The sequence below is a fragment of the Numida meleagris genome, chromosome 4 (genome assembly GCF_002078875.1).
Source record: "Numida meleagris isolate 19003 breed g44 Domestic line chromosome 4, NumMel1.0, whole genome shotgun sequence".
In the NCBI taxonomy this organism is placed as follows: Eukaryota; Metazoa; Chordata; class Aves; order Galliformes; family Numididae; genus Numida; species Numida meleagris.
In genome coordinates, this window is record NC_034412.1 from 28543117 (window position 1) to 28560397 (window position 17281).

At 35.8% G+C, this 17281-nt stretch overlaps 1 long non-coding RNA gene across 3 annotated transcripts in view; it reads left to right on the forward strand.

Annotated features, from left to right (window-relative positions):
* The window catches only part of LOC110398676, a 28186-nt gene continuing 12232 nt past the window's right edge, over positions 1328 to 17281 (forward strand). The window contains exons 1-4 of one of the 3 annotated variants that reach the window (XR_002438548.1): positions 1328 to 1465; positions 1798 to 1903; positions 13344 to 14777; positions 16354 to 16734. This is a non-coding gene — a long non-coding RNA (uncharacterized LOC110398676). The remainder of the gene's footprint in view (positions 1466 to 1797; positions 1904 to 13343; positions 14778 to 16353; positions 16735 to 17281) is intronic. The other 2 variants (XR_002438550.1, XR_002438549.1) reach the window with 2 other exon arrangements.

Below are 17281 nucleotides of genomic sequence, written 5' to 3' on the forward strand. Positions count from 1 at the left end.
CTGAGAGTATAATTCCATTGGGAGTTTCTGCTAATACCATAATGTAAATCATGATTGGGTTGTAGAGTTTAAAGGATTCTTAGGTGTAATTACAGGCCCTTAGTTAAGGTATCCAGATTTTGGTTTTACAATGGGTGGTTTAGATCTATATTCAGCACATATTTATGGCTCTGCACCACCCACCTATCTCCTACCTGTCTCTCAGCACAGTTCTTTCTTTTGTGAAACTTATATGCAGGATTTAATGATATTCCCTTTTGGGCTTCGAAACCCACAGATTTCTCTGAAGTGACACTTCTTTTCTCACTGAAGTTATTCTTTCCCACCTCTTCCTATGCAACTCACTTTCAACTTCTTTTGCATTCAAAGAAACAGGACTTGGAAGACTTCCGTTTGCCTGTGCTATTACCTCTGTAGAAACAATGTAACCACTACGCTATCACGTATCAAACCAGCCAAGATTTTCCCTAGGAAGAGCAACGATTTGAGGAGCACGTGCTGCCCTAACAACAGACCACCTCCTCTCAGCCTAGCACCCAGTGCTATTGCTTTATGCAGGGATGGAGAGCAGAGAGCTGGAAGCTCTCAAAGGGAAGAAAGGTGGGTCTGCTGTCAGTGCTATGCCATCCCAGGAAGTGTCGGAGGACTTTGGCAGCCAATGGTAAAAGGAGGAACAGAGGCAAGCTAGACTGCCCTTGCAGTTGCAGTGTAGTATGGCCAGGCTACTCGGATCTGAACTGAGATGTCTTCTACATTACGATGGCTGTCATGATGGTGATTCTTGTCAGTGTGATGACATCATATTCAATTTTCTGCAATGGATAAAGAAAAATATGTGCAGCTGCTGTCCTGAAGTATGAGTGTTGTTATGACATATTCAGCTCTGGGCTGAGTGTGTACATGCTCTTAATTTATGCTTTTCTTGCGTTTTTTCCTGTTTTCTGTTCCCATAAGGAATGTTTTAGAAACCTTACATCCACACTAACAAATCTTCTTACACTTCATTTATTTTGAAAAGGAAAATGTGAAAAGTAGTTTAGAAAAAAGCAAACTGAACTGTAATCCACCACTGATTTTTTTTTTAATTATGTTAATAGTCTTCTATACTGTTATGTTACTTAAGTTTATTCTGGGTTGTTCCATATGGTGGTAGAAAAGAGCATGAAAAGAACAAAATGGTTTTTTTACAGAAAACTTGTTGCAAAAGAAGATTCTCAGTGAAGTTCTGTAGTTTCTTATTAATGTATTCTGTAGTTTTTAAATAATACATGAAGTGAATGATAGCTTCTGTCTCTAACCTTTTGTCCTATCTGTGTCCTCTCAGCTTGTTCTAAATAGTAATAGAAAAAATTGAAGATATATACAAAGTGTCCAATATTCAGATGCCTATGCAACAATATTTGAATGCTTTGGATCTTTCTGGGACAACCAAGGAGAAAACAAGTTTATATTAAGCATGGATCAGGTAAGAAATAGTAAATGAATTCTTGGTTGTATGACAGCTGAGAAGCTGAGATGGAATCATTCAGACTATATAGCCTGGGTGAGTCTAAAAAACCTTTTTAATATATTTTAGAAAAGCTTATTTGAGTGGAAACCAAACAAAAAGTAGAATGTTACAAAACAGTAACTTCTTGCCTCAGTGGGTATACTGGTATATATCTATAATTTCTCAGGAATACATAGAAATGCACTTTCTTAAAATCAGAATGACTACTCCAAATGATAATTGAATGTTTTGTTCATGATTTCTAAATTAATAGTACAACCTATTTTTTCTGTATTCCTCTCTACTAGTGCCATTCATATACTAATGAATGACATTGCCTGTGAAGCATCTCATGGAACTGAAAATTGTCCAGGGGATAGAGAAAACCAGTGTATTCAGATGGAGGTGGGAGAGGTAAGTTTGTCTTCATGTGAATGGTGGCTAAAAACACCATTTTTATTTATTTTTTTTTACAAAAAAAGTGTTTTATTTACATAAAATGTTCTTTTTGTGTAGCAAATAGAAGTTTGTCTGGTTTTAGTGATTTGCTTAATAAGAAGTTCAGACTTGTTGTAAGGAAGGCACTCCCAAAGTTTTTGTCTGTTGAAGGATAACTAATTTGTAATAAACTGTCTCACCAAAGGGAGGAGATTTATATTTCCTTGTAACGGAGAAATGTTTGAACCACAGAACGAGTCTTACAAGCCTTATTTTGAAGAAACCTCTCCCGATATGGGATTGTCATAGTAATGTTTCCTTTTTGTTCTGTTTTTCAAGCATTTTTTTTGGAAGGGAGGATCACACAGAGTAGGGAACAGTGGTGTACCATAACCACCACTGAAATAACTATAGTCTGAGAAACTGCAAGCACAAGAAAATGGAAAATATTCAGGTTGGAATTAGTAAGGATTTACCCTCCGAGGGCTGTGTCAATGTTCATGTTGATTTTCATTTTAGTCATAATGGGTTTCCAGTTTCTGCTGTGATTCAATATCAAAATTAGATGGATTCTCTATGATTGCTGGTCACTAACCATATCTGAACGTTATCCAAACATGGTCAGTTAAGAACTTCTTACTACTTATTCTTTTTGTATGACTAGACAATAGCTTGATCTGTTAGGAGAACTTGAGTATAAATAATAAATTCTAAGGTTTTTACTTGCAAATTTAGAGTTTTTAAAGAGTAAAATACATTTTTTTTTAAAATCTTGGTAGTTCAGTTTCATATCCAACAAGCATGAGGCATGTTTCTGGGGAAGAGCTAAGTTCTGTTGCTGAAGCAATAAAGACTTCCCCTGTCAGTCAAATTAATCACATTAGAAATCAATGAAAAGCAAACAAAAAAACCCACTACCTTCAAACTGTAACACAATGTTAAAATTGGATTTTTCTAATTTTCAAGTTAAAAGTTTTATTGTTACTTGGATATATCTAATTGGTTGGGCTGACTGGATACAAAAAGGGCTGTGAATATGAAATCTCTGCTGGGAACTTATTTTATTTTCATTATTTTTTAACTCTTAAATTTGCAGTAATGAAAAAGTAAAGAAGTTCACATTGCATAATTATATTCTTTATTCCAAATAAGATCCATATTGAAGGTTTCAAAGTTTGCTAACATCTGCCAATAATTTGGACTCTTCATATGGATTAACTGTTATGTAATAAAATAAATCACTGAACAAAGAAAGTAAAGCATTATAAATGTCCACATGCGGTTTATAAGGATATTTACATATGAATAGGTCTATCTATATATAAAAACAGACCTTGAGCTGCGTGAAATACTTGTACATGCAGCTCAAGATATGCTTTTGCAAACAGATAAATAGATAATAAAATGTTCATTTATGAATCGAACCTTACTACCCAAAATGATACTGATCCAAAGACATCTTATACCGTATGCCCTTTTGCGTAGGATGCTTACATTTAACAGTCATTGCCTCTAGCAGTAAAATGTGTAAGCAATGATAGTGCCTCAGTTTCAGAGCTAGATTTATTGTTTGTGAAACCCTCACTTGATGGGAAAGAAGTTTCAGCCTCAGATGTCTCTCTTTTCATGAAATTGAGCTGGAACATTCTCCATATTCAAACATAGGGTCCTTTATTCTTTGGTACTTTAATTACATAGTTCAGACTTCTCCCCAAATATCTAATTTGATTGAAATTTTTAGTAATTCTATCTTGACATATGCAGATATTTTGGAGAAAATACACTGGCTGTCTGGACTTGTTAGTGAATTGGAAAATGGATGCTAAATTTATCTTTTAAAAAGTGTAAATTGTGTGCTTAAAGTGTAAATGGGATTATTAAAATTGTCTAGTGAATCTGAGCTCCCTGAATCCATTCCAGTCATCTTGATATTTTTAAAATCATTGCTAGGATGAAAAGATTTTAATGAAGAAATGTACCGGGTAAATTTTCTTAAACTGACTATATTAGCAGCTTCTCTTCCTTTCTGAATTATCTGCAAAGCAAGACATATTTGGCAGTGTTCAACATAGAAGAAAACATATTACTTCCTATAGTGGCACATTTTTCACTTCATTGTGTAACACATCTTAAGAGTCACCCAGTTCTCTTCCAGAAACACTTTTGTACAACTGTTTAAATGCAAAATAATAGGACAGGGTCTTCTGCATTCCTGTTTTGTCCGGATGTGATACAGAAGATAACATAAGAGTTTTGGGTGATTGACTCTCTGCAGACACAAAAGTAATCTCCACACTCACCGTGGCCATGATTTAATGAACAAAATATGCATTTGAGCTATGCTTTTCAGCTAAGATTTAAGATTTCAATCAGACTCTTAACTGACTGTTCCCTGACTAATATCTGTGGTTAGCGACCAGATGACTGAAGAAGGGGAATCAGACGTTTGAGAAAGCCCTAATGAACATTCCTAGGCGTGAGCCTTTGTATAAGTACTCATGAGACATCTTGTTTTCTGCAAGCATTTTGGCTGAAAAGTACTCACATAGTTTTTGAAAATAAATACGAAAGGTCATAAATACCACTGAGGTGAATTCATGGTTTTCAGTGTAATACATATTTCTGAGTATGTAGTTCGCAGTATTCACCCATGTCTGAAGAGTAACAGGGGAGCTCTTGGAGCACAAATGATCTTTACAAGCAAGAAAACAAGCTACAAAAATCATCTGTTGTAGAAAAGTTTGTGTCTCTGCATCTGAATCTGCCACGTATGCAAAAACACAGAAATCAGCAAAATTGAAGTAAAATTTCAGTGTCTGGGAAAGGCTGAGGTAAAAGAACATGAAAAGTAAATCACAATCAAACTGAGCAAAAAGCTTACTATGTGAACTGCTAAATGCTACTGAGGGACACAGCTGCAGCTGTTGATTTGTGATACTGAACCATGCAAGTATTCTTCTAAAGATAAATACATAGAAGTAATCTTTAGAAAGTATGGTATGCTGCAGCTATCTTTTGTTTAAGACAGTAGCCTTGACTCTACAGGGAAAATGATTATAAAGAGGTTCTTCACCTAACATTGAAGATGGATCTGGTTTCAGAAAATGATCTTCAGAAATATTAATTTTAATAGAGTTGTCACTATTGTATAGTATATACGAGCTCTTTTGTGTATATTAAATGCTTTTTAATGCTCCATGAAGAGCATGCAAAAAGGAGCTCTGCAGTGTTCCTGAATCTCATTGGTGGAATGCTGAACACCAAGTTTCTTTTCAGTCTGCCAGGTGTTATTCAGACTGCTGAGCTGCATCTAGAAATAAAATGGGAATTTCAGGAACTCTATTAATTTCATAATCAACGTAAGTTTTGTAAGAGTCTGTTAATACATTTATGTAACTTTTTAGATATTTTTGTCCACAAATAAGTCCTTTTTTCTCTTTTTCAATCAGAAATGAAAATGTAGCAATTATTCTAAAGAACTGACTAGATTTACAGAGATGAAGAGTGCTTGTAGTTCTTGTATCCTTCAAAAATGAAGTTCGTTAGATTATTTATGGATCTTTTTTATGGGAGGCAAGCAAGTTTAAGTTTGTAGAAAATACTTGCCATGGTGTTGTCATGCTTTTGTGATTTTCGGTTGTTTGTATTCCACATCATAACATCATGTAGTGAATGTACCTGGTTCTCAGAAGGGAAGGACTACTACATTCCCCAAGGTACTTTGCTCCTCTGTTACCATTTTCCAGCCGGAGGGAAAAGATAAAAGCTTGCAGTATAAAAACTTGCAGATCACGAGACCTCGTCCCTTTTTCCGCCCATCTCTCGTCTTGGCAGCACCTCGCTCTCCAGCAGTCTTATCGTCGGTAGTAGAGTAAGGCCTACCTTGATTTTGGGACATTCTCTCTCTCTGTATTGGATTTATCAGCTTAAATTGTAATTATATTGTATTATAGTGTGTTGTTTTGCATTCCGATATCTTATTTAGTAAATTAGTTTGTTTCTCCTCAGATTGTTGCCGCTGTTCTTTGCTCTCAGGGCCATCTCCTTACCCTTTTCCCCTTTTCCCTTTTCCTGGGGCGTGGACCTGTGGATCCCCCGTCCCCTTCATCACGGAACCGGGCCGAACGCCCATAAACCGTTGACAGGTGTAAAACTAATTAAATAAAAATAATTAGTAATTCCATAGCATTATGAAAGTGTAAGGATGTTATGCATAGAAATTATCATTCTTAGAAAGTATCAGTTGTGGAAACTTTCAGGAGCTGACTTAATATGACATTCTTTCAGCTACAGTCATATACTGACTGTGGATGAATTTTCTGAATCTGTTGTTAAAGCTTACACAGATTTGCTACAAGTGAAAATTAAAATCATCAGGCTGACATGGAGAAAATTATTTACACCTCATATTTAGATAAGAGCAAAACAACAATTTCTCTTTGACATTCTTAGCTGTTTTACTTTTTTCCTAGTTAATCTAGTTGTTGCCTAGGACATTTTTATTTTAACATACTTTTAACAGCGCTTAGAATGTCCTTCAGCATATGCACTGCTGATATCAAAAGTTCATTGTTTTAGAAGCATTTTATTAAGATTTGTGGCCTTCACACTTTGTTAGCTGCCAAAACAAAATGACAATCAAATAATCCCCCCACCCCCTTTTTTCTGTCCTTCCAATTTTTTAAACTTCCTTGCTTTTCATTATTACTGTTGCTCTGAAATGACTTTATCACAGTGGAACATAAACAAGAGATTAGGTATCTCATCTGGATTAGCTTCACAGCTTCTCTCCTTTTCACCCCCCAAAAGTCAATGACCTGCTGAAACACGGCATCAACTGAGTTTTCTTTGGCCAGCTTGGCTCTCTTGACTTGACACTAGCAAGATCAAGCTATAGCAGACAGTCAGCGTAAGGGATATCCTTTGAAAAACACAAGTTTTTCTTCTTCAGTCAGACTTATTTCCTAACTCTTTTCTCTTTTGTATTTTGGATTCCCCTTCCCATCTTCACAGAAAAGAAAAGCCTTTGTATAGCTACATTTGCCCTCACAGTGTTGCTCTTAAAAAAAAATAATTATATATTATATGGCTCAGCAGGAAATACAAATCTATTTGAAAGATAAAAATCAGACAGACAAGACTTTCTGTACGTTAAAATTAAGAAAACTTTGCTTTTCAGTTTGCAACATGTTTAATTAACTGAGACAGCTCCTGAAATTTATAATAGTTTCAAACTCTGATATTACTATTAGTTGGTTTCTTAACTTTATTATAGAAATAAATAATTTATTAATTTTTAAATATCACCCTGCTAATCTAACTAGACAAAATATGTGCGTGGATAACTTCTCAGTAGAAGCTGAGACTGCTCTTTACTTACAATACACGTCTGTCTTAACACTTATGCTAAGACAATTTTTGCATGGTTAATGACTACATTTTCTGTGATAATGACAAGTGTGGTAAAGTTCTGTCCCTTCATTAAGGATACTGTCTTTTGTCTTCATAAACGTGTGTCTAAATATTCTGTTTGGTCCTGAGGGCCTCATGTATTTTGAAGAGGTTGTGGCTTTTCAGTTGATTCATTTGTTCTGCTGGTGCACCTTGAACAGACAGTAAGGGATTTTAGGGAAGAGCTTAGTTTACAGTACCTGACTGTGATGAAGATTTGCAAAGCTCTTCCGTAAATTCTGTTATGATCTGGTAATTTCTTCTAAATTAATCTGGAAATGGATCTGTATTTTTATAGGCCATATAGCTCAGGTTGTGTGCTGGTAAGATATGATAATTTTTGAAATGGAAATAGTACTACACTTAAGAAATTCAGGGTTAGAAGGACTAAAATTAGAAACGGAGTTTGAATGTCTTTTGCTGCTTTAGGCAATCCTCATAGATTTAATGCAGCTGCATAAACTGGGTGGGAATTCAACTAAATTACTAAAAATGAAATATTTTGATTTGAGCTTTCCTGGATGAATACAGCAAAGCATTTCTATTTCTGCTGTTTTCATTGCTATTATGCATGATTTACTAGCTTTTTTTGTATGCTGTGCAACACTGCAGGAGGCTGATTTATATACAAAAGAAAGATTTATAAATAAATATGTAGCCTAACAAGCTCAGCAGGGTGTCAAAGAATATGTTGACCCACTAATAAATAAGAAGCATGAAATTTATAGCAGTGACATCTATGAGATCTCTTCAGTGAACTGTGTATGATGCTATCAAGTAATGGTTATAAAATATTCAAGATTTAGCCTTTGGAAACAGTATAGTTTACTGAAAATTGTCTTAAAATAACATTTATTTTAGTTTAGCAAATAGTAAGATTGCTGGACACAGTATTGCTATAACAGACATTTTAATCACAGAAGCATAATGCAGAGAGCTGAAATAGATGAGCATGAAAAAATATGTCTATACGAGCTGAATTTACGTGTTATGTGTCCATGCAATTCTGAAGGCAGTGTTATATGACCTCATTTCTTGCTCTTATGACACTTTTTTGTTTATAATAGCATTTTCAGCAGATATTATCAGCCCTAAATATGAGGTTTGGTGATCATGTGTATAAGCATTATGTATTATGGCATATACAATTTCTGTGAGTTTCAATCAGTGAACAAGCTCCTTCTGAATGCTTTCTGCAACATTCTTCTAACAATGTCACTTTGTGACAAGTCATTTGTGCGTGAGGGAAAGAAGGGACAAAAGCTAGTAGTTACTGAGCCTGCCAACAAACCACTTAAGTTCATTCCTCAAGCCTTAGTACCAACAGGTAAACATCAGCAGTCATCTTAAAAATGCACTGGGCTCAGCCCCTTGTTCTAGCTAGTATCATTCATCATTAGCCTCACACTTTGGGTGCTTTATTTCTACCCATTTGCTGCTGTGAAAAACCTAGGCTAACTGTGCTTCAAGCCCACCCACATGTGCAGTTCCCACTGCTGTGATGATTTTCTCCATTTCCTCCCTTAGAGTTGTGCTCTTGGCTTGCTCTCCTGGGCACTTTCTTCCATAATCACGGGTACTACTCTGGTTATCCATCTTAGTTTTCTGTGAGTATGTACGTAGTACATAACCATACTGTGATCCAGCCCATGCTCAGCTGCTAGCTCTACCTGTCTACATACAGTTGTAAAAAGCCCTGTCCTGTCTGTAGACTCCAAACTGTCTTGAACTCATTCCTCAGCATATCCCTCTCACAAAAGAATATTTATGCAGAAAATTAATGCATGATGGGAGTCGCACAGACTAACTTCTCATTTATTTTTCTTAAATGAAACAAAAATCAAAATTTCTCTGTTCTTTTTTTCATCAAAGTTGGTGCACAGCCTCACCACAGAAAGGAGCTGGAACCAGGCATTCCACTTTACTCAGCATAAAGGATCCCCATGTAGCCCAGGCAGATGGAATATGTGCTTCTCTGCACAATATGTGTCTTTGTCAGCAGGAGTTTCCATCATTTTAAAAGCAATTTAAGATGCATTCTCATATTAAATTTGTTGCCAGAACTTATATTAGAGATATTTGCTTTCTTTCACGCAGACCTCCCAGACACATCTTTCTCTTTTTGATGTAACTAACACTGGGTGTGAACTGCTAATGTATGATGATGAGTTATGTTTTTCTAGTCATATCATTACAGCTAATCCAATAAACAGTGAAGCAACTCGATTTGGTTACAGTATGCTGCATACACAGAGAACAGCACTTCACACAAATAATATACTTTGAAGGGATTTGGCCTATTCAATTTATCCTTTGTGGAGGAAGCCTACCCAGCCAATGCTTTTTCATATGGTATACTTTGCAGTTTGATTTCATACCTCTGTGAAGTTATTGCAAAGCGCAGAAAAGAACATGTGCAGATATGTACAACATCCATAGGTTTATGGATTGAGTGACTAGTAATAGGAGTAGAAAGTCTCTCTCTTCTAGGCCACTGTTTCTTCATCTGATCTTGGAGATGAAGCTATTGCTCTCAGGCTGTTCAATTAACTTTCTCCAAGAGGAGAGGTAAAACCCTGCAATGAATCCCCTGCAGTGGTGTGAAAGACATGCTTTTTAGCTGGACAAGTATTGAAGAGAATACATTATTATAGTTACATGCTCAGCATGGGAACTTTGCTAGTAAGCCAGAAAGTGTGTCACACACTTATACCTGTTGCCAGTACTGCAGAATGAAACCCTTTCATAAGATGACCAGCAGCTTCTGCCTGGACCAACCCAATTAAATTCATATTTTGGATATATTATAAAAAGAAATATACAGTAGTACAGATATAGGGGATAATTTTTCACTAAATTGCACTTAGTTAATCAAAGCTAAGGTTTACACCATAAATAGTTACAAAACGTAAGTAAATTTCACTTAAATTCTTGAGAAACTCATAGAAGTGGTCTAAGGTCTGAGAGTTTCAAGAAGTTGTTGATCCCTAGTAATGTACAGACAGATGATCAGATACTCTAGTCTCAGTGTGTTTTCCAAAGTGATAATGCACCCCATAAACTGCATATGTTTTAAATGGCAGCATCTGTAGAAGACTGATCCTCTTTTGCAGAAATATAAAGAAAAAAATTTTACTTCCAGGAAGAAATGTAAGAGCAAGAAAAATTGACAGAGGCATACACTCGCTTGGGGAATTGTCGGGGTGGATGTCATAGGAGTTCTTTAGAACCTGGAGCCACATCCATTCATTAACAGAGCTTTGCAAAATATAATCTCTGTGAACACATGATATTTTGTTCTCTTTTAAAAGTTTCCATTAATTTAATGGAGCTGAGATTTCACCCTTATTGGACAGGAAAAGATACTAGAATGAGAAAAAAAAAAACATGGCTATGCATTTCAGACCCCAGGGATTCTCAAATACTCACATTGCTTTCATAGACCTGAAAGTAAACAAAGACAAAGGAAATAAGATCTTTGGTGGTTTTTTTTTTATTGTTATGTAACTGAGTCATTAAAATGAGCTTCCTCATCTTCATTTTTAGAAGAGAAGGAGGAAGAGGAGATGGAAATGAAGACAATTTCACATAGTTATTTATGTTCTTTCACTTCAAAAAAGAAACAGCCAAGGATATATGGTTTGTTGGCCCGGCTGTCTACTGATAGTAGACAGTAGTCTCTACAGGAGACAAAGTTGGATCACTCATCAGTTTTCAGCCAAGTCTGTTACGGTTACAGAAAGCAATGCTGAAGACACATTTTCTATATATATTGTTTGACTGCAGAAGGAGATGGTTCCATTTATTCTGTTTAGCCACTGTGGAACTAAATCAGACGTACAAAAGTAGTAATTTCCTGAATGACAGTTATCTCAGGTTCTGACGAAGCTTCTTATTTTCAAAAAAAACCTACACCCACAGATGAGAAGACTCTGAGTCTTTTTGATTCATTGTATGCATTTGATAGAGGATGATTTTGTGGAATTCATGGCACTTTGGTGGTAAAAGTTACGCTTCAGCAATCAGGACCTCTCATGAGACTATTAGTCATCACCTGTAAATTGGAGGTATCATTAAAAAAATGAACAACAATGACCAAAAGTGGGAAGTTTGGAAAGGAAGGAAATTCCTTCCTTTAGGTTGTAGGCCAGCTGCCTAAAATGATTAGAAAAGTGGAATTCTGCATTTATCATGTCTTTCTGATTTCCTCCTTAATGTTACAATTTGTCTTGATGACTAGGTGTGCAAGTAGAAAAAACTCAAAACAGAGTCTGACAATGTCAGACTTCTTTCCCTCTCTCTCTCTTGTAAAGCATTATGGATAAAAAGGATGGGTAAACCAACTCACACTCAAAATATCATTGGTTCTACCTTAATATTTTAAAATCTTGCCCACTTTAGTAAGGTCTTGCAGAGACAAAGGATTGGAGTAAGCAGTTCTGGCCGATGAAGGATGAGAATCAAGGCTGAAGATAGTACTTTATGTATTGCTGTTTTACTGATTTAATGCATTATTTTCTTATTGTCAAGTTCTCTAATTGAATATGCAAATAATTATATACTTGTGATATCTGTGAATAAAGCAGAGAAATGTTTCCAATGCAGAGTATCTTTTGAAATAAGTGTTTCACTTATATAGTCATTAGGATAAGATCACAATTTAACACTACTTTAATGTTATCGTTATTACTTTACACCATTCTATTAGATCTAATCCTGAAGTAGTCTGTCTGCTTATTCTGCCTTTAAGAAAGCAGTTGGGATAACAATGGGCTGTAAAAAACCAATTTCCTGTCCTTCATGCTGAGGACTGTCTGACTCCGATCTCTCATACTAGGCTGCGCTAAAGCAGGCCCTAGCACACCCCTTGCTAGACAGTGCATTGCAAATCTTTGTTACAGAGCTGTATGAATGTTTACGAGATTTCTGGTAAAATATTTGCTGCATTAATTGAAGAAGGAAAATGTGGGAGAGCTGCATTCATCTACAATGAGTATATTAGGCTGTGGATAGTTTCTTGTAATGGTTACATTTCAGATCACAAAAAAGCCAATAAAGATCAGTACTAGAGTTGCAAGAGCTGAGGAGTCGTTCTTGACTTCAATTCTGTAGACACTTTCTAATGTGACCTTTTCCTCTGTACTACAGAAACTTTGTTGTTAGAGACAATTTCTTGATGCTTAAGAAAAGTGAGAAAATAATATTTAGAGGAAGAAGCAGGCATATCTTAAGGCTCTTTTCTGCTGGAAATTGGAAAAGACAGAATCAGGATTTGGAAAGTCAAACAAATTCTGTGCATGCCTACAAGGCTAGAAATGCAGAGATACAGTAAAATATATGTTTTGGATTTAAGAAAGTTTCCTGAGTCTTCTCAAACTGAACATGCATATATGTACCTTGAAAGTAGGGATTTATTACTTTTGAAATACTTTCTTTTCTTTACTCAATGTCACTCCATCTAATCTGTCTATAAGATATACCTGCAGGCATTGTTGTTTTGAAATTCCAGAGGGGAAGTAACCTTGCTGATATGTTTCAATCCATTAGCGTTGGAGCCTAACTGGTGAATGGCCAGTCTCATTACGGCCAGCCTTGTGGCTAGCCTTCTTTCTCTTTCTTCCCTCATTTCCTTTCTATTGTGGAAGAACACAATAGAAGCTTCACAAAGAGGAAAGTGATTGCAGTATTCAGGGTGGGCCAAATACTAATTCAAGACCAAAGAGGACATTCACACAAATAGTAAGATATTAAAGTTATGCTCTTAACTAAAAATGTCTCTGTTTGCCTTAGGGTGTACCACGTAGCAATAGTCCATGTTAATCCTTTTTCCCAAGTTAAATAATTCTTTATAAATGATCACAGATATTCTGAAACGTATTTTTAAATGTAACAATGTAGCAGGTTGCTCTTTATGAGCCTATCTCACCTTCTACCTTTCTCGCTTTTTTTTTTATCTTAATCCCAGGTTGCTCTTGGATGCAAAACAGTGGAAAACGATTTGTCCAGAAGCAGCAATGGAAGATGTGGGCTGATGGCACAGTAGTTCAGTAGCTTTGCTGACCATTTTGCAAATGCTTTTGCTTAGTCAGGTCAAAGTGTTTAGATTATAGGGAAACACTGCAGTTGTCAAGAGGCAGAGAACTGCTATAGCTAGCTAAATTATTTTGCTAAACTATTTCCTATTTTCAAGTTTTTTAATTAAAGATTATTTGGGGTATCTTCATTCTTCACTGCAGAAAACACCAGGGACAAACTCTTGATTAATCAAGTCTAGAATTATTTTGATGATTGTAAGGCATGCATGAGCATTAAACACTTTGTCAGTGAAGTCTTTCCTAAACCTCTTCTATGACAAGATTGGATTTTGAATTGAAATCATTTTTGAATGATTTGGTTATACTTTTTTCTTTATGTAAGTGTGTGTGTTAGCCTCTAATGAAGTGTGAAATCTTGCTGACTGTATAAGAAAGTCATGAGGAATCCATCATGTGTAATAAAGACAGGGCTTCTGGCTGCAAGAATAAATCAGTACAACAGCAAGATAGAAGGGAGACACAGATGTGATTTGGTATGGAGTCGGGGTGGCTGCAGGGGACTCTAAGATATTTAGGTCATAAGAAGAGAAAGGATTTTTGCTGTAGGTAAACAGGAACTTAATCTTGTCCCAGCTAATGATAGAGTTGCTTTGATGCACAGGCAATGTTTATATGGAGAAATTATACATTGCAGTTCTTACCTACTCATGTATACCCCTACAAGTTTTGTTAGTTAGTTTGTAAACAACTGAATGGTCCCATTGTAGTTGCCACCATGGGAAAGCACATGTGTGAGTTAATTAGAACAAGCTTGGTAAGCCTCAGCTCCTGCTGCTGCTGTGATCCAAACAGCAAAAATATGGTTGTTGGTAGCATTAATGAGTAAATATTTTATGTGAATTTAATGAGATCCTCATTTTTTCTTGTTCAATTTACTTTTTTTTTCCTCTTTCATTTTTTTCCTACAGGAATCATCCATGATCCCCCAGCAGTTTTAACAAGTATCATAGAAAAAACCACAAGATTCTGTTAAACGAATGTCTGTGCAAAAGAAACTATAGGGAGCCCAGCAACACATCAGCCAGCAACCATCAGATCGCTACTGCCATCAGTTAAATTCTCACTCCCTCACACTTCAAAACTTTTGATTTAATCTTTTCCTTACATGTTTAATATTATGTCACCCTAAACTTAATTTTATTATCTTTTAAAACCTCTAAGAATGAAAGAGCAATTTTAAAAGGAACTTCAAACACAAAATAATATCCAAAACAGTGTCAATTTTTAAGACTGTTACTCTCAAATAAAAGCTGAAACATTCAGAAACCGAAGTGTTAACTGGCTAACATCACATAGTTGAAAAGGTAAAACAGAAACAGCTGCTTCTGCTCTGTTGTCTACATATTTTTCATAATTTGGGAGAAAGATTTTATTGCTTTTTCTGTAAGAAATTTGTAGGTAGGCAGATGACGATTTAACAGAGCAGAAGAAGCTGTTGGCTTAGTGCAATGCAGTGCCAATGCTAGGCACAATTTAAGTACAGTGGGGAAGGAGGTACAAAGGAGATACAAAACTAACTGAAACTATACAAAATATATGCTGAAAATTAATTGTCTTTTAATTAAAGATAGAAAAAAAATGTGCCTGAGATTTGACAAAATATACAGCTGGAAGAATTCTGTAGTGAAAACAGTTTCTTTAGCATATGTTATTCTGTAATTGACTTTTCAAAAGTCAAAGTTAATACTGTAGATGAAATTTAGAAAGTATTTCTTTGGTGGATGTGGGCATATTGAGAGGGGTCAAGAAACCTTTTCCTCAGTCTGAGTACATCATCAGACAAACCTATATTGCCTCATGCTGTGACTGGAAAGCAGATAAGGTCTTTGCCATCTGTTCTGAAGGTCCTGAGTTTAATTCTCCATGGGAGTCAGTACATGGTGCTGGTAGGAGGGAAGGAGTTCGTTTGGGAAATTGCCTATCTTTTGTTTGGAGAAAAAACATTTTTTACATAAGATTATTTTAATCAGACTCAGTTCTAAACTTTTCAGAGGTTTTCCCCTTAATTGTAAACTGATGAAAAAAAATCTGTTTTTAAAAAAAAAGACTATAGTAGACAATGATATGTCTCAAAGGTGTGCTTTTCTGTTAATATTTGAGGTGAGAAGCAATGCATAAATATCCTGTTTATTTATGCTCACAAATTTTAAATCTGTACTACTTTCTGGAACTTAATGATATAATGAGGATCAAGTTCTGGTCAGACAAAAGTAACAATATTCTGATGTCTGAAAGGGAAATAATATATTGATGATATACAGCAACCGGCATAGTCTTTAAAAATCTCTTTTTTTTATTTTCTTCTTTTTATTAAAGAGTTCTTTTACTGATGAACTTTTGTCTAAATAATTTTATCCTCCCATTACTTTTCTTCCAAGTAACAGACAAATGTAGGACACTATACTCTTCAACTCTTTTCTATGTTATCTTTTCTACCAAAGATATTTTAAACAGTTGAACATAGATGTCAGTCATTCAGGGCTGCTACCTGCTGAGTTTTTCAAGTGGGTCGTGTGAGGATTCAGCTAAAGCCATGCCAAAGACTGTGTTTTCTTATTATATTTCTACTTCTATCACTGGATACATAGCTATATCTTTAACAAATATATGTATGTGTTAAAGGTTTTGCACTTGTGTGCAAGGACTTGGCACTGGCTGGATATTTTAGGGGCTTTTTTTATCAAAACATTCTTTTCAGTCAAAGTTATAGTTATGCAGCTTCATTAGTGTAAAGTTAGGCTGAATTTTTAACAACTGGTTCTCCCTCCTCTTCAGTCTCAATCTCGCGACTTTTGTCTAGGGGACTGATTTAGGGGGGATGTGATAACAGTGTATGAGCTAGTAAGTGATTATGTCTTCTATATTGTTCTTGTCTAATAGGAAACCTTTGGAAGAGAGGCAAGAAAGCAATGTGGATGAGCTCTTGGAGGAATGGGAGATGCAGTGGCAAAGTCTACAGAGTCCAGAATTACACAGCTGTTTCATTCAAGCTGGGTATGCAGAGATCAAAGGATCTCTGTGCCATTAAATGGGATCTCTCAAGAAAGGGAAGGAGACCACGCGGACGGAGCAATGCAAGTAGGAATAAGAGTCTGCTGTTCTTGCTGACAGGGACCGATGTGAGACATGGAGAGAGGTTCCAGGTGGGGCAATGTGAAGAAGCTGGAGCTTCTGGGGAATAGTGAACCACAGAGGATGATAGACGGCAGAGGGGTTTTGTACTACTTTAAAGTTCTATTTCTTGTGGATGCTTCTCAACAGGTAATGCTTTTGTCTATGGAGGCTGCTGTGTACCAGTGACCTTGTAATCTAATAGCAAGGTCTATTCCTGTAATCAGAAGTGACTTTGAATAGAAAGAGCTTCCAGAAGCCAAGAAAACTTAAATGCTCATGTTCCCATCTGGTTTTAAAGTCCTTGGATTTATGATTTTAACTTGTTTAAGTGCTAATAAAAATATTGTCCATCTGTATTAAAAAAGGTGATAAAGGGCCAAATACTCTCCAAGTTTAGACGTGTCCCTAAGTTTTTACTACAATGCAAATTGAGGGCACAGATGTTTTTGAGAATACATTTAAACACCTAGCACAGCTCAAAAGATAAAGTTTGACTGAAACATTTGACAGGATTGTGTATAAAGAATGAACATAAATATTGTAGATCTGGACTTTTTGATAGTTTCACATTATAACATTATGTACTTGGTAATGCTGAACATAGTTTCTTTTGAGATGACACAGATATTAGTGCTACTGGAAGAGTTACTGTTTTCTAAAAGCATGTCTTTTACTTTATTTCAGGAAAATAAAT